This window comes from Cynocephalus volans, chromosome 13 (genome assembly GCF_027409185.1).
Source record: "Cynocephalus volans isolate mCynVol1 chromosome 13, mCynVol1.pri, whole genome shotgun sequence".
In the NCBI taxonomy this organism is placed as follows: domain Eukaryota; kingdom Metazoa; phylum Chordata; class Mammalia; order Dermoptera; family Cynocephalidae; genus Cynocephalus; species Cynocephalus volans.
In genome coordinates, this window is record NC_084472.1 from 63661155 (window position 1) to 63676223 (window position 15069).

Genomic DNA, 15069 nt, shown 5'->3' on the forward strand with positions numbered 1-15069 from the left:
ATATTTAAGAAGTGCTGCTCTAGTATGTATTTCAGCTTCATATTAGTTCTTTGTGATTTGAGTAATTACATGAATTCCGATGTTCCTTCAAACTATTAAATAGCACATCATGAAGGAAGGAGTGCTACTGGTTTTGACTGCTGCTCATCAATCTCACTCGGGGGCGGGGGGGACTTTCTCCAGCTGTTAAAAGTGTTTAATTGCAAATTTATTTTTTGAAAATTATATTTAAAGGAAGAATGTTATATAAAATTAAATGATTTAAGGATACATAGTCATTGATGGTTGCTAGTATCCCAAATCTCTAGTCTTGGGCTTTGTCGACTAACTTCTGCTATCACTCCCGTAAGTTTTTGAAGCAAACATAGGGGTCCTGAATTTCATACATGCAGATAAATAGGTGGATAGATAGATCTAGATATAGAAATATAGATATGGATACAGAATATGCATATATATGTGTGTGTTTATACACACATACCATTAAAAATAAACATATTCTAAAAGAGTTATAGAGGCTGTCAGTGAGTGGTACTATTCTGAACTGTTTTTATTTATACCATTTGCATTTCTAAAGTTACATTCTGTAATTAGAAAAAAAATTGATAAAAATATTTTATCATTTGAAAAATATACTTGATTCTTGATCACTACTGATTAATGTTGATATAATAAAATACCTAAAGTATGAAGAAGCTCATGTTTGTTTGATAAATGATTAAAATATAAAATTGATTAAAAAATGTACTCGTCTTATTCATCTCAAATTTGTTAAGGATATTTTTAAAAATTGGTTGTTTGATTTTTTTAATAAGAAAAACAAGTTCCATGCAACATTTTTATAAGCAATTTATTTATTGAAACATGATAAAATTTCTATAAATAATCTTGTAATCATGGTTCAATGCAGTATTAATTCAGTGGAAAAAGATGAAAAAGGTAACAATGAGCAAAAATGAATTCTTCTAAATAAATGTTCCAAAAAATCCTAAAATTGCAACTTGTTATGAAACTGAATAGCTGATTAATGCATCTTAAAAATTAAAAATAAAACAAAGAACCAAAAAATTATGAATATTCTGAACATAAATCCTTATCATATATGATACATAATAAAATAAAATAATCAAAGAACAGAAATGACTTATGTTGTCTTGCATGTGTATTAACATTCTAAACTGGGGTCTGTATAATTCCAACCCAGAAGTAAAGATTGATTATGAAACAAACTCTGTTTGAGTAGTTAACAAATATCTAGAAATTTGTTGAGAAATAACTGATCCATTATACCATAAATATGAAGCATCAGGATAAATGTAACAATGTATTGCTAGTTGACTGCCTCCATAAAGTCCTCTGGGTTCAGACACTTCTTCCCAAACTCCAAGGTGGGCTGGCAATTGCTATTTACCACTGCAGGACGCACTGGAGCCCGTGGATAGGGATCCACTCATATGCAATTGTGAAGAAGAGGGAACAGATATTCAAGTGTTTGAAGAGAAGACACAGAGTATTTATAACTTCCAGCTGTCAAAAAGCAGGTTGTTTTCTCCTAGGCTCTGTGAAGGCTTTTAACACCAGATCGAGTGTCAAAATGCGTAAAGTAAGAATGGAGCAGAAGACCGGCCATATGAAAGCAAGGCCGGACAGACTATTAGATCAAGTGATACATTAAACCACAGGGGTGTATCACAGGTCAGACTGTCCTAAAATAAGCCTGCAGAGAAGTGCTGGTGACAAAGACTATTTATTACATAAACAGAAGCACATTTATTCATTCCCTCTCACACTCACAGTTTCTCTTTATTTCTAACTTGAAGATCTGTTATAAAAGACTAAAGTAGTAAGAGAGAACATAGCATCAGTCTCAGACTGAATGAATAAATACATGTGAAAGAACACCATCTAGTAGTTAACAGAATGCCCATTAACACTTTATGTTTCTGCACCTGGACATGTGGAGCAGTGGAGAACCAGGTTTCTGAACCAAGGACAGTTGGAAATGGTGGGTTCTGATTGGCTTTAGTAGCATGTCCGCATCCTTAACAGTGTTGTGATTTGCTTTTTAATGATTTTTAAATTCTTTATAGATTCTAAAAATAATCATAAAAATGAAAAGGTAAATTCCACTTTGCATTTTTTTTTTCCCAGGTTGGATCGAAATTACAAATCAATGTAAGCTAATGTTTATGAAGAGCTTGGTCAGTTCTAGCTGAGGTATTCACTATAAGCCAGTCAAAGATCTGTGATTTGTCAAGGTGGTTTTTTTTTTTTTTTTTTTTTTTTTTTTTTTTTTTTTTGTCTTTTTCATGACCGGCACTCAGCCAGTGAGTGCACCAGCCAGTCCTATATAGGATCCGAACCCGCGGCGGGAGCGTCGCTGCGCTCCCAGCGCCGCACTCTCCCGAGTGCGCCACGGGCTCGGCCCTGTCAAGGTGTTTTTATTTGCTATTTAATGTTGTTCTAAGTAAAGAAAAATTAAAATTTTATATTATTAACATGGAAAAATAAAGGCCTGTCTTAATCTTCACTCCATGCAATTCACAGTCTAGTGGTAGCTTCCTGAAACTCAAAGCATCCTTTAAGAATTTATTGCATGACTTAAGCCTCTACATTGATCACTTCAGACTTCATCATACTGCTTGTTAGGACTGAATGGATTTGTTTCAAAATCTCTGCTTTATAAAACAGGAAGTTGTAGTTGTGTGTGTGTGTGTGTGTGTGTGTGTGTGTGTGTGTGTGGTGTGAGTGCCTGTAATAATAAGGAAGTAAGTTACATGCCTATGAACACTTACTACATGCCTATGAACCCTTACTACATGACTATGAACACTTCAGCCTTTTACATTCCAAGTATACTGAAAAAAGTGAAGAATTAGGGCACAGGGAATGTGCTCCTTCAAATATTTAAGAGCTGTAATATTAATAGTAAATTTATGTTCTGGAGCTTCAAAACTCAGAAGTAGGACAAATGGGTGCAAATATCAGAGAAGCTACTTAACACAAAAACGTGTTCTCATGGCACTGCTCAAAATGTGGTGAGCTCAAAATGATCAGCAGCATTCAAGTCAGGGCTGAAGGAACAGCAAAAGATTTCTTCTATGTAATTATCACCCGATCAAGACCCTGAAGGCTGCATTCACTCTAATTCCGGTGGGCCTTTTTTATTCACTGTGATAATTTTCCCAGATAGGTTGTATTAGTTTCCTACAGCTGCCGTGTCAGTTCTGGGTTAGTTTCAAATGACACAAAATGAGAAGAAAAAGTCAGAATACCAAAAACTGGATGGCTTAAAACAACAGAATTTTATTGTCTCACAGTCCTGGAGGACAGAAGTCTACATTGGAAGTGACAGCAGGGTGGTTTGTTCCTTCTCTGAAGGATCTGGAAGAGGATCTTTTCTTGCCTCACCCTGACTTCTGGTGGTTACTGGCAAGCGTTAGGGTATCCTGGCTCATCGATGCAGCACTCTGGTCTCGCCTCTGTCTTCACACGGCTGTCTTCCCTGTGTCTGTCTCTGTCTCTTCTCTTTCCTTAAGGACACCAGTTATGCTGGATTAAGAGCATCAGTTAAAGACTAATGGGTATAAAACTGTGCTATCTACTCTAAGTGAACCATTGTGCGATATATACATGTATTAAAACAATATACTGTACCCCACAGATATGTATAAGTAAATATTAGTATTAAAAAAAATTATTGAAGAAGTTAATGCAAAACAGTAGGATAAAAATGAACACCATTTCAATTCCTTTCTGCTATATTAAATAACTCTTCTCTTTGGGTATTTTCATTTATTATTTAATTACCATTAATTGTCACGATTAAAAGAATAAGCAAGCAGGGAAAAAACCCCAAAAACCCTGTTTTTTTTTTTTTGTAAGTTAATCACTATTTAATCTAGACTGGGGTAAGCCTTCCTCTTGCTAGAAATTTTACCGCTCCTGGGACATTTGATTCAGATTGTGAGAAGGTTATATCTTCTAAGTGTGATGTCTCAGATAAGCAAATTAATTAATCTCCACTGAAACATCTCAGATTTAACTCAAGGCAATTTTCTTTTCCAATACAATTTACCAGTAGCATTTGTCATTGTATTAATCTCTCTCGATGACATACTGAAATTTCTCCCTTTCTTTTTTCCTTTTCTTTTCTCCTTGTAATTTTTGTACTAAAGAAAGACATTGAGATTGTTTCTTCAAGTAAAAGTAAACTGCTATTTTTTTTTTCTTTTTTGGAAAAATTGTCTTTAAGTACAGGAAAAACATCAGTGTTTATTTCTGATAATTTCTTGTTTCTTATGTGTGTGGAACCAAACTCTAGAAAGGGGAGTATTCTGTATGAACCTTTCTCAGAATTGTGTACAGAGTTCATTTTTATTTTGACAGTTGATGAAATAGTCAAATACACTTAACTGGCCTGTCTATAGTCATTAACTTGTGTGTGTTCTTTTAATGCCCATGCAAATGATATAATTAAATACTTTTAAATTTAAATTAATATTTTGACTTTAGAGTACTCAGTTTACTAAAAAATCCTTACTCAGAAGTCCCAGCTAAATGAATACACTGCAACATACAGAACCTAGAGGAACAATCTAAAATGCTTAAATGTAAACACTATATTTACTTCCGTGTCATTTACAAAATCCTGCAGGAATTAATTACAGCTTCTTACCATGGAGCGAGTATATCAATCACAGTCAGCAAACAAAAACATGTCCTACTTATTTACTCTAAATATAAGATAATCATTAACTGTAAAAATATTTAATGTCTAAAGTATCACAAATCATTGACTCTAGTGTTTTTCTTTTATTTTTTATATTAAAATGAAATTGATTGTACATATCGGTGAGGTACAACATGCAATATCAATACCTGTATGCAATAAGTGATAGCATTTTCCCTTTAAATGCTGTGCTATTTTAATATCAACAATAATATTTTACAACATATGAGACATAAATGTCAATACAAATAAAAAAAAGCTTCAAATAAACTAAGAACTTACATTCTAAATTCCTTCTATAAAGGATGTTCACATTATGAAATGTTTGATACAGTGTTCTTTATTGATCAATCATGTGATCTCTCAATTTGGTAGTCTGTCTGTTAAAAGGTATAATTGTGAAAAACCATTTTTGAAAACAAAAATAAAAAAAGTTTGAGGAATCCTAGTTTAGCTCGTAGAAGCCTGATGTTAAATCAACAAACTTTTATGAATATTGATCAAAACTTGTCTAAATTTAAGCTTCTTTATCTTGACTGGGGATTAAATGATAATAAGATGATTATTTTATAAAAATCATTTATATTTTTGCCTGTAATCCCAGTTGGGGAGCAATGAATCTCACACATATGTGCATAGCTAGGATTAAACAAAAATAATGACTCTCTTTTCTATCAATTCTTCATCATTTGGACTTTTCAAATCCATTTTAAGGGTCAGCCAAAATTGGGAAAATAAGTGCATTCGATTATTTTTCTATTCTTTAGGATTTAATATAGCTGTAAACTTTATTAATATGCCATTTTATATTTATTTTAGTCATAAAATATATAATATTTTCATCAAAATTTTTATCTTTCTTTTCCTTCTGCATTCATTACTCTTTGCTGCTAAGGTAGTTTTTTGTTAATATTAAAATTTTTAACTAGAAAATACCATAAGTAGAGAAAAACAAAAAATAATGTTCAGCTTAACAAATTAGTAAACAGAGAAAACCTGTATCACACTACCCAAAGCAAGAAGTAGAATACAGCTCTCCTAGAAGAGCTGGCCCTACTGATTACAGCCCCTAAGTTGCAAAAACTTTCCTAACTTTTATGAGGATCAATTTCTTGCTTGTTTGTATAATTTTATCTATATAATTTTTATTAATTTGTATCTTAACCATTTGTTTTATTTGTTTTGCCATTTATCAATATGAATCAAACTGTATATGTTTAGTATTTCTTCTGTTCAATATTTTTATGAGATTGATCTAGTACTGTATGTAGCTGTAAGTTTTTCATTTATCTTACTATATAGCATCCTAAAATATGACTATGCCACATGTTACCCATGTATTCTACAGTTGATGCCATTTGATTTGCTCCTTGTTTGGAGCCTTTGGAAATAAATGGTGCAAGGAGTGTTCTTTTACAGGTGTCTTGGTTCACACGTGCACACATCTCTTTGGATATTCACCAAGAAGGCAAACTGAGAGGTCATTGGTATCTACGTGTTTAATACTGGTAAATAATGTCCAACAGTTCTCTACTTCAAGGGATGCAGATACTATGGCTCTACATCTGCACAAACTCTTGCTATCATGTCATTTTACTATTAACCATCCTGGTGTTTTTGTGGTGCTCTCTCATTGTGGTTTATTTTGATTTCCCAGTTCACTAATGAGGTTAAGGACTTTTATTTCATATGTTTATTTGGCTTTTTATTATACTTTTTGAAATGTAATTTCAAGTCTTCTATTTTCTTATTGGTATATAGGAGGTTTTTATTTAGTTTTTTAATATTATTAATTGCAAACATTTCCTCCCACTCTGTTAGCCTGACTTTTAACTCTCTTATTGGTGCCTTTTGACAAACAGAAGTTTTAATTTTGAGAATATAAAAGTTATTAATCTCTTTTACTATGTTTAATACTTGTAGGAGTGTCTTTAAAAATTACTTTCCTGATCTAAGACCGTAAAATATTTTCTCATGTTATCTTCTCAGAGTTTTGTTGTTTGTTGTTTAAACATGGATCTGCAATTCAATTGAAATTTAAATTTGTGTATGGTATAAAGCCAAGATTTCTTTTCCTATAAAAATGATTAACTATAACAGTACACTTCATTGAAAAGAACATGCTTCAGCACTGCTGCAGAGTGCCACTTTTATCATAAGTCAAATGTATGTATATACACACACAAGCACACACAAGCACACACATGCACAGAGGACTGTTTCTGAGACTTCTGTGATATTGAGGTTTTGTTCTTTCTTGCACAGCTATCACATGGTCTTAATTACCATAGGCTTGACATATGAAAATGCAGGTTTTCCCAATTTTTTTTTATTTCTAATGATTTCTGGACATTAAGATTCAGTTTTTCTTGCCCACCCTCCCAAATAATAAATAGAAAAGAAGAGACTCTCTGTTGAGATTTTAATCGAGATCATACTGATTCTGCAGACTAGACTGAGGAGAATTAACATCTTTACAATTTTGAGTCCTACATTCTAAGGACAGAATATATTCCACTAATTATAGAGATCAAATAATGTTCTGTAATTTTATATGTCTTTTTATTTTTCTGATTAGAGGGCTTAAAAATTATGTGTTAGATTTAGTCTTAATTTTTGATGTTTTTATGGTATTATAAATGGCACATTTAAAAATTTATTTTCCTTGTAATTTGTGGCTGGTGTATGGAAACACAATTGATTTTTGTGTATTTATTTTGCATGCATTAAACTTATTAGATTCTTTTACAAATTTCAGCGTAGGTTTACTGGTATCTTCATGTAAAATTGTCATCACTGAATAATGACAGTTTTGTTTTTTCGTCTTCAATTTTTATGTGTTGTGCTTCTTCTCCTTGCTTTGACACACTTGTTAGGGCCTCTATGCTGATGTTAAGTAGAAGTGATGATAGCAATCAGACTTATCTTTTCATCCTCTCAAAGGGAAACATTTCAAATTTCGTCTTAAATGTAAGATTTGCTGTAGGCTTGAAGATATCCTTTAAAAAGGTCCATTCTAATCCCAGCTGGCTCTAAATTTATTAGAAATGACTATTGTAGAAAAGGCATTTGATAAAATTCATCTATAAAGTGTTAATATTTTTTTATTTCTATTTAAATTTCTTAATGTGGTGGTGAATTGCTCTGATTACTACCAAACAGTAAACCAAACTTTCTACTATTAAACAGTAAAGCAAATTTTCCTTCCCAGAACAAACCCGGCCGGCTTGTCTTTTCATATATTGTTAAAATTGGCTGATGAGTTTTTAAAATATTAACTTTCATGTTGTGTTATCGTTTCAAACTTAGAGATGAGTTGCAAGAATAGTGAAGGCAACTTCCATATACATATTAACTAGATTTATCAATTATTTCTATCATGTTCATCATTTTCTCTTTCTAGGTAGATATAGATTTATAAATGTACATATACTATATGAATGTATTTATACCACGCAAATGTATATACACTATATAAATATATAAAAGCACACAGACATAGTATATAGAATATTTTTCTGGTATTAAAACAAGAGTAAGTTACAGTAATTTTGTCTCTTTACTCATAAATATTTCACTGTAATGTATGTATGTGTATGTGTATCTATATCAATATCGGGAGAGATGTATTAAAAGAAAAAGGACATTCTCTGACATAACCACAGTACAGTTACCAATTTCAGGAAATTTAACAATGATACAAATATTACATAACACACCATCCATACTTAAATTCTCCTAATTGTCTCAATAATAGCCTTCATAGCTATTTTTTATTTTATTTTTTTCTGTCTCAGAAGCCAACTCACATCCAACATTGTTTTTAATTGATATGTCTCTACGGTCACATTTACTCTAGACGAGTTCCTAAGTATTTCTTTGTGCTTGTTAATCTTGGTATTTTTTTGCATTATGAAGTAGCTATTTATAAAGTGTCCCAAAATTTCAATTGTGATTAAGTTTAAGTTGCACAGTTTTGTCAGAGATACAAATGAAATGATATTGTTTCCTTGTTGGTGAATGATATCAGGAGGTGTGTGATGTCAGCTTGTCCCAGTCTTACTCATGATAGGTTTGATCATTTGTTAAGATGTTCTGAGCTGGGTTTCTTCTCTATAAAATTATTATTTTCAATTTTAATGAAGAAATAATATCTGGAGCTGTTCTTTGATTCTATGTAAGTATCCTGTTTCTCATCAATATTTTACCTATTAATTTAATAACATTTTTAAATTTTTAATATTATTCCTTTTATATTATTAGTCAGCATATTACCATAAAAATTATTTTTCTTTTCATTCCCATGGGGATCATTTTTAACTTTCTAAAGGACTGAAAGTCTTTTTCCGAAACTGTTGTACCCTTTTGTACTTCCTCCAGCAACGTATAACAATTGCAGTTGTGCATATTCTTATTAAAATATGTTAATTTTTAAAAAAATTTCAGCCTCTCTAGTGGTTGAAAAGTAGTATTTCATTATGTGGATGTATGTGCTATTGTAATTGCCCATTGATTTGCTAATTATGAATGTTGTAATTTTTAATTTTAATATTTTCATTTAATTTGCTTGCCATTCTGCAATGTCTCTATGGTTTTTATATTTTTACCAAAATTTTAAATTTTGGGTTCTATTGCTATCCATAAGCATAAGAAACTTAGTTGTTGTATGGTGGAAACTGTACTATCTGAAACTTTGAATCTGTTTTGTTTGTTGCTTATGTGCCTTTTTGGGTTTTTTAAATGTTTTCTTTATCTACTGTTTATGTGCCATTATTTGAGCAATTCATCCAAAAAAAATTTAGAAATAATTTAAAGCTTATGATAATGTTTACTTTTTTTACCTTCAGAATGTTTTCTAAGCAATTTTATTGAAGAGGCCAGAACTATGCCATTCCATTCTCCTATTTACAATTCAAGAAAAGTGGAAGAAAAGCTATGAATCTGTTGTCTATATACATTTCTATTACTGAGAATTCTGTGATTTCATAGATATTGGCACATCACATTGAGGCTGAAACAAATTTATTTAAAATCTTATAACAGAAAGAACTCAAACCTTTTTACTTGAACTCATTCAACCAACAGATGGAGTCATTGGAAAGTATCACAGTAGTTTACTTGGGCCAGTCATTTTTTTTTCTTTTTTTGGTAATTTTATTTTATTTTATTATTATTTTTTTAATTTTATTTTGTCGATATACATTGTGGTTGATTATTGTTGCCCCTTACCAAAACCTCCCTCCCTCCTCCCTCTCCTCCCTCCCCCCCACCAATGTCCTTTCTGTTTGCTTGTCGTATCAGCTTCAAGTAATTGTGGTTGTTATATCTTCCTCCCCCACCCCACCCCCGGTTTTCTTTGTGTGTGTGTGTGTGTGTGTGTGTGTGTGTGTGTGTGTGTGTGTGTGTGTGTGAATTTATATATTAATTTTTAGCTCCCACCAATAAGTGAGAACATGTGGTATTTCTCTTTCTGTGCCTGACTCGTTTCACTTAATATAATTCTCTCAAGGTCCATCCATTTATACCCAGAGGAATAGAAATCATCAAGTCGAAGCTATACCTGTTCCCCAATGTTCATCACAGCACTCTTTACAATAGCCAAGAGTTGGAACCAGCCCAAATGTCCATCATCGGATGAGTGGATACGGAAAATGTGGTACATCTACACAATGGAATACTATTCAGCTATAAAAACGAATGAAATACTGCCATTTGCAACAACATGGGCCAGTCATTTTTGACTGAACTGAACTAACTTTGCTTAAAATTTTGCCAGAATATCAGAAGGAAAGATGCTCTATGAGCTTATTTTTAAATTTCTTATTTATTCTTAGATTATTTTTGGAGAAAAGATTAGAAATATTTCAATTTGACCATGGTACACACAAGATTTTAAGTCTTGTATTTCAGATACATATTCAGATGTACCCTTTAGGGATTATAGTAGAACCAGGGAGCAGTTTTTCCAACAAACTTGCCAACTCAATTCATATGGACTGTGTCTCATCATAAGAATTAAGTTTTTATAAAGGCCCACAGTCTCCTCTTCCACTCTTGTGAAGTTCTAGAATAAAACACTAAAAATCAGACTGAGAGAAAAGAAAAGTAATAGGAATGTAGATGATTGGATACAGTGACTAAACCTCAGTAGTAGACAGTAAAGTAATATTACACAGCTTTCCTTTGTGCATGGACAGCCTTATTCAGAGAATGAGTTGCTTATAATGTGATTTAGAGCCACCAGGAAGTTCTTTGTAGTTCTATTAACTGTAAATTATTTGGTTTAAATAATTTTACCTTTTAAACAATATTTACATATCAAAATGAAATAGTGTACTCTTGGATTGATTCTTAATACTAAGCAGAATCAGCTACAGTGAAGCACTGGTTGTTTCTATGGTGGATAAAGAGTGGGAAGGAAGTGGGAACCAATTTGGAGCACGAGACCTATCAGAGGAAGGCAGACAAGGCGTGGAACCCACAGTGAGGACTCCATAGAATAGCAATTGCAAGATTGTCAGAAGAGAAAGCCCACAGAAAAGTAAAGAGGGATACAGGAAGGAAAGTGGGAAAAGTACAAGCCAGTATTTACCCATTTAGAAATGGTGCCTAAAAGACTAGCCCTCCCTGGATGTCAATAAGAAAAACCTGACCATCAGATATATAGTATACAAACTCACTTGTATGGGTCTCTTAATAAATTTTCAGTGAAAATAGAAATGATGTAAAGAGTAATATGAGAAAGAGTAATATGAGAAAGAGTAATATGAGAAAACTATCTTTAAGTACAGTGATTTTGAAAAGTAGAAAGAACTTCTCCCTCCATTTTCTGGAAGCCCAAACCAATGCTCCTCACTTGCACCATCCACTCTGGTGGTCCACTGGGGTGTAGACTTGAAGTCAAGTTGATAGAAAGAATTTGCATTGTATGCTGAGAAGGTCAAAATTTATATTTAAATTAATATTTATTATTATTATTTATGTTTATATTTATTGAGTCTTTATTTAGGGCAAACTAGAATGTCACTGATTTCTGTAAGTTCAAGGCTAGGAGGAGTCTCATTGATGTCACTATGTTTAACTCTTGGAGCAGTTAAAACAGAAGCTCTCTGTGTAGCCATAAGAAGAACAAATTCTGTAGTTCATGAACTGGGAAAAAGATAATAGTAGGTTTTTAAAGTTTTAAAGAGTCTTAAAGAGAATCACTTAAATTTTTAAAATTTTATTTTAACTTGTCAATATACAATGTAGTTGATTTTCATGTCCTTTTACCAATTGCTCTTTCTTTGTTTCGAATGAACGTCCAATGACAAATTGTACATTCAAATGAGAGGTGAGCCCCCAGAGTGACATCCCTTGTGCAGACTCAAAAGAGTTTCACTTAAGGGGAGTTAATGCATAATTTTATAACTTAAGGAATTTTCTCAGTTAATGAATGATTAATCATGTCAATGAAGCTCCTGCTTCTCTGTCAAATGCAATATTCCTTGTGATTCTCACAACTACTCTTAGCGCTGAGAAAGAAAAAAGGGTCCCACTCTTCTGGAGATATGGAAATAATAGTGTAATCTAGACTATAGATTAAAATGAACTTTGGTGAAATACTTTGAAAAACACTTGATAATATAATGCACCATTTAAGAATTGAAATCATGAAGCTTCTCCTTTATTTTTTTTATTTTTAAAATAGTTTTTCTCTGCAACTGGTCGCATATCATAGAAAGTTTTGACTATTTTCCTATGTGAGAGAGATTTTTGTTTTTATTCTAAGTACTTCTCTGTCAGTTCTTTTGCTGACCTTTAAGCAGAAATTTCTGGAATTTTTACAGATGAGCTGAAACTATTTTTACTTCAAAAAAGAGACAATGGAAGATAATTACACCTTCCTCTGAAAATGTCTAATGTAGACAAGGTATTTTTCATGTGATCTGTTTCTATTCTTAGGATGAAATATATGTAGAGATGCATTAGGATGAGTTTGTAAAAATGTGAGTTACAGGGACAAGATGGGAAGGAAGCCAGGAACTCCATATTATTTTCTATTTCAGGGTATGATATCAGATAAATAGAACTATTGTTTTAATTGACAACAAAACTGCATATTCGACTTTAAATGTGACAAATAGTTACTAGCAATTAAAGATCTCCTTTTCCATATATACTAGGTAGAATATCTTCTAAATGTTAGAGATTAACAATCAACGTCAGACAGTAACTCATCTTGGTACAAGGAAAAGACTTTCTGTACTAGGTATATGCCTATAGAACTTGACATGTAAATAAAAGCCATATATTTGAACTTGTCTTCTAGTTAGTATTTAAGAAGGTGATGTTAGCATCATTAGGTGGTGAGGCAAGGGAGATGAAAAGAGAGCCATGCATCCTCTTTATTTTAGTTCTTTAGCAAGCCCATGTATAGTACTTACTATGTTCCAAGAACTACCATAAGTGCTTTACAGATAGAAACTCATTTAATCTATATAGCAAACCTGTGAGCCTGCTACTATTATCCAAAATATTTTTACAGATGAGAAAAGGCAGGCACAGAGATATAATAAGCTTCCCAAGATCATACAGCCAGTAAATAGCAAAGATAAAATTTGAAATCAGGCACTGTGGCTCCATCATCCATGATTTTAAATTTTGCCATGTTACTTCTACAGAGCCATTTGGTACGATGTGTCAGGTTATGTGTTTACTTGTTCTTACAAGAACAAACAACAAATAAAAGCTGTTGTGGAAGGATTTTAAGTAGTTTTTCTTGCTTCTTTATCAGAACACACACACACAGCTTGGATATTAATTACTGAAGGTTACATAGCTAACAAATAGCAAAGGTAAGATTTATAGCTAGTGAGTTAGGATATTTTTTATAATGTACACTTAACTACTTAACTTAACTGCCTTAACAACAAATAAAACTATTCCACATAGGGAAATAAATTATTTTCTTAAAATATAAAGTAAAAGCTTTCTGGAGTCAAAAATTTTAAAATATAGGTTAAAACAAATCTGAACAACACTATACACAAACACATAGAATAGTATAGACAAATATCACTTCAGCATAATAGATGCAAATATGATAGATGCAAATAATAGATTCAAAATAGATACATGGATACCGATTAATAGATACAAATAATACATAATGTTAGCAAATTTAGTCTAGCTTTACATTAAAGTAAAAATATAGCATGTACACAGAGGGCTTATTTATGGAATACATGGATAGCCCAATTAAAAATAATGTTAGACTACTTTGAGAATTAAGGTTATATAATACAACCTCATTTATTAATAAATGGACTGTCACTCAGAAGCATAATATTGAGTGAAAGAAGTTTTTCTCAGAGGATAAATAATGTTCTCCAGTAAAATGGTGTTTAAAATACAGAAAACTGGACAGAGTTTTAATGTGCAATGCACAGTTGGATAATGAAGAAGATAGTAAATGTAGGGAGTAATTGGTACAGGTCTAGGGTGGTAGTCAATTCTGGGAGGAGGGACAAGAAGAAAAAAATCAGTGAGTGGCCTATGGAAACTGCACTTATCATTCTATGCCTTGGCTTGGGGGTAGGTGCACAGCTGTCTATTTTATTGTTGCTCTTTGCCTTTATTTAAATGTTTTATACACTTTGGTACATTAGTGATATTTTGCAATATTTATAAAGTAAATTATTCTTAAGATTTTAAATGGAAAAGTGGATAAAAGATTGTCCACGTAGTAGCCATAACTCTGGCTCCTGAGAGGAGAATATATGGATGGGGTGTCAAGAGAGGACACAAATAATAAGTAAAGTAATATTGCTAAAATCCTGATTTAGAATTGGATAATTTAGGCCCAGCCGACTACAGTAAGATCTAAGAGACACGGATGGATTTGCACATACTCAGGTTTAGTGGTTCAGAAAGTGAAGCGAAAGGAAATGGGCAGGGTGGTGGGGAAGTGGTACATCAAGGGTCTCTCACAGGTCTCTGCGTTGAGTCACAGAAGGGACACTTATGTCCTTTACTAAGGCAGGAAACCGTGCATGTGGAGTAAAGATCTTTACCAAAAAGGGTTAAGATCATTATATCAGTTGTGGGCATACTGAATTAGACTCTCTTCTCCCTAGGAGGAATGTGTGAAAAAGATAGTTAGATATAAAGGATGGATGTCAGGAGAAGAATTGGGTTGAGTACATTTTTGAGGATCATTAGTTCATAATTATAAATGCTTTTGTGACTAAAGAAGAGATTGCATAGAATAGTGTAATGTGAGAAAGGGAGACATTCCTGACGTAAGTCCTGGAGAGGCAAACAGAGAAAGTCTGGGAAGCCATGCATGAGAACTA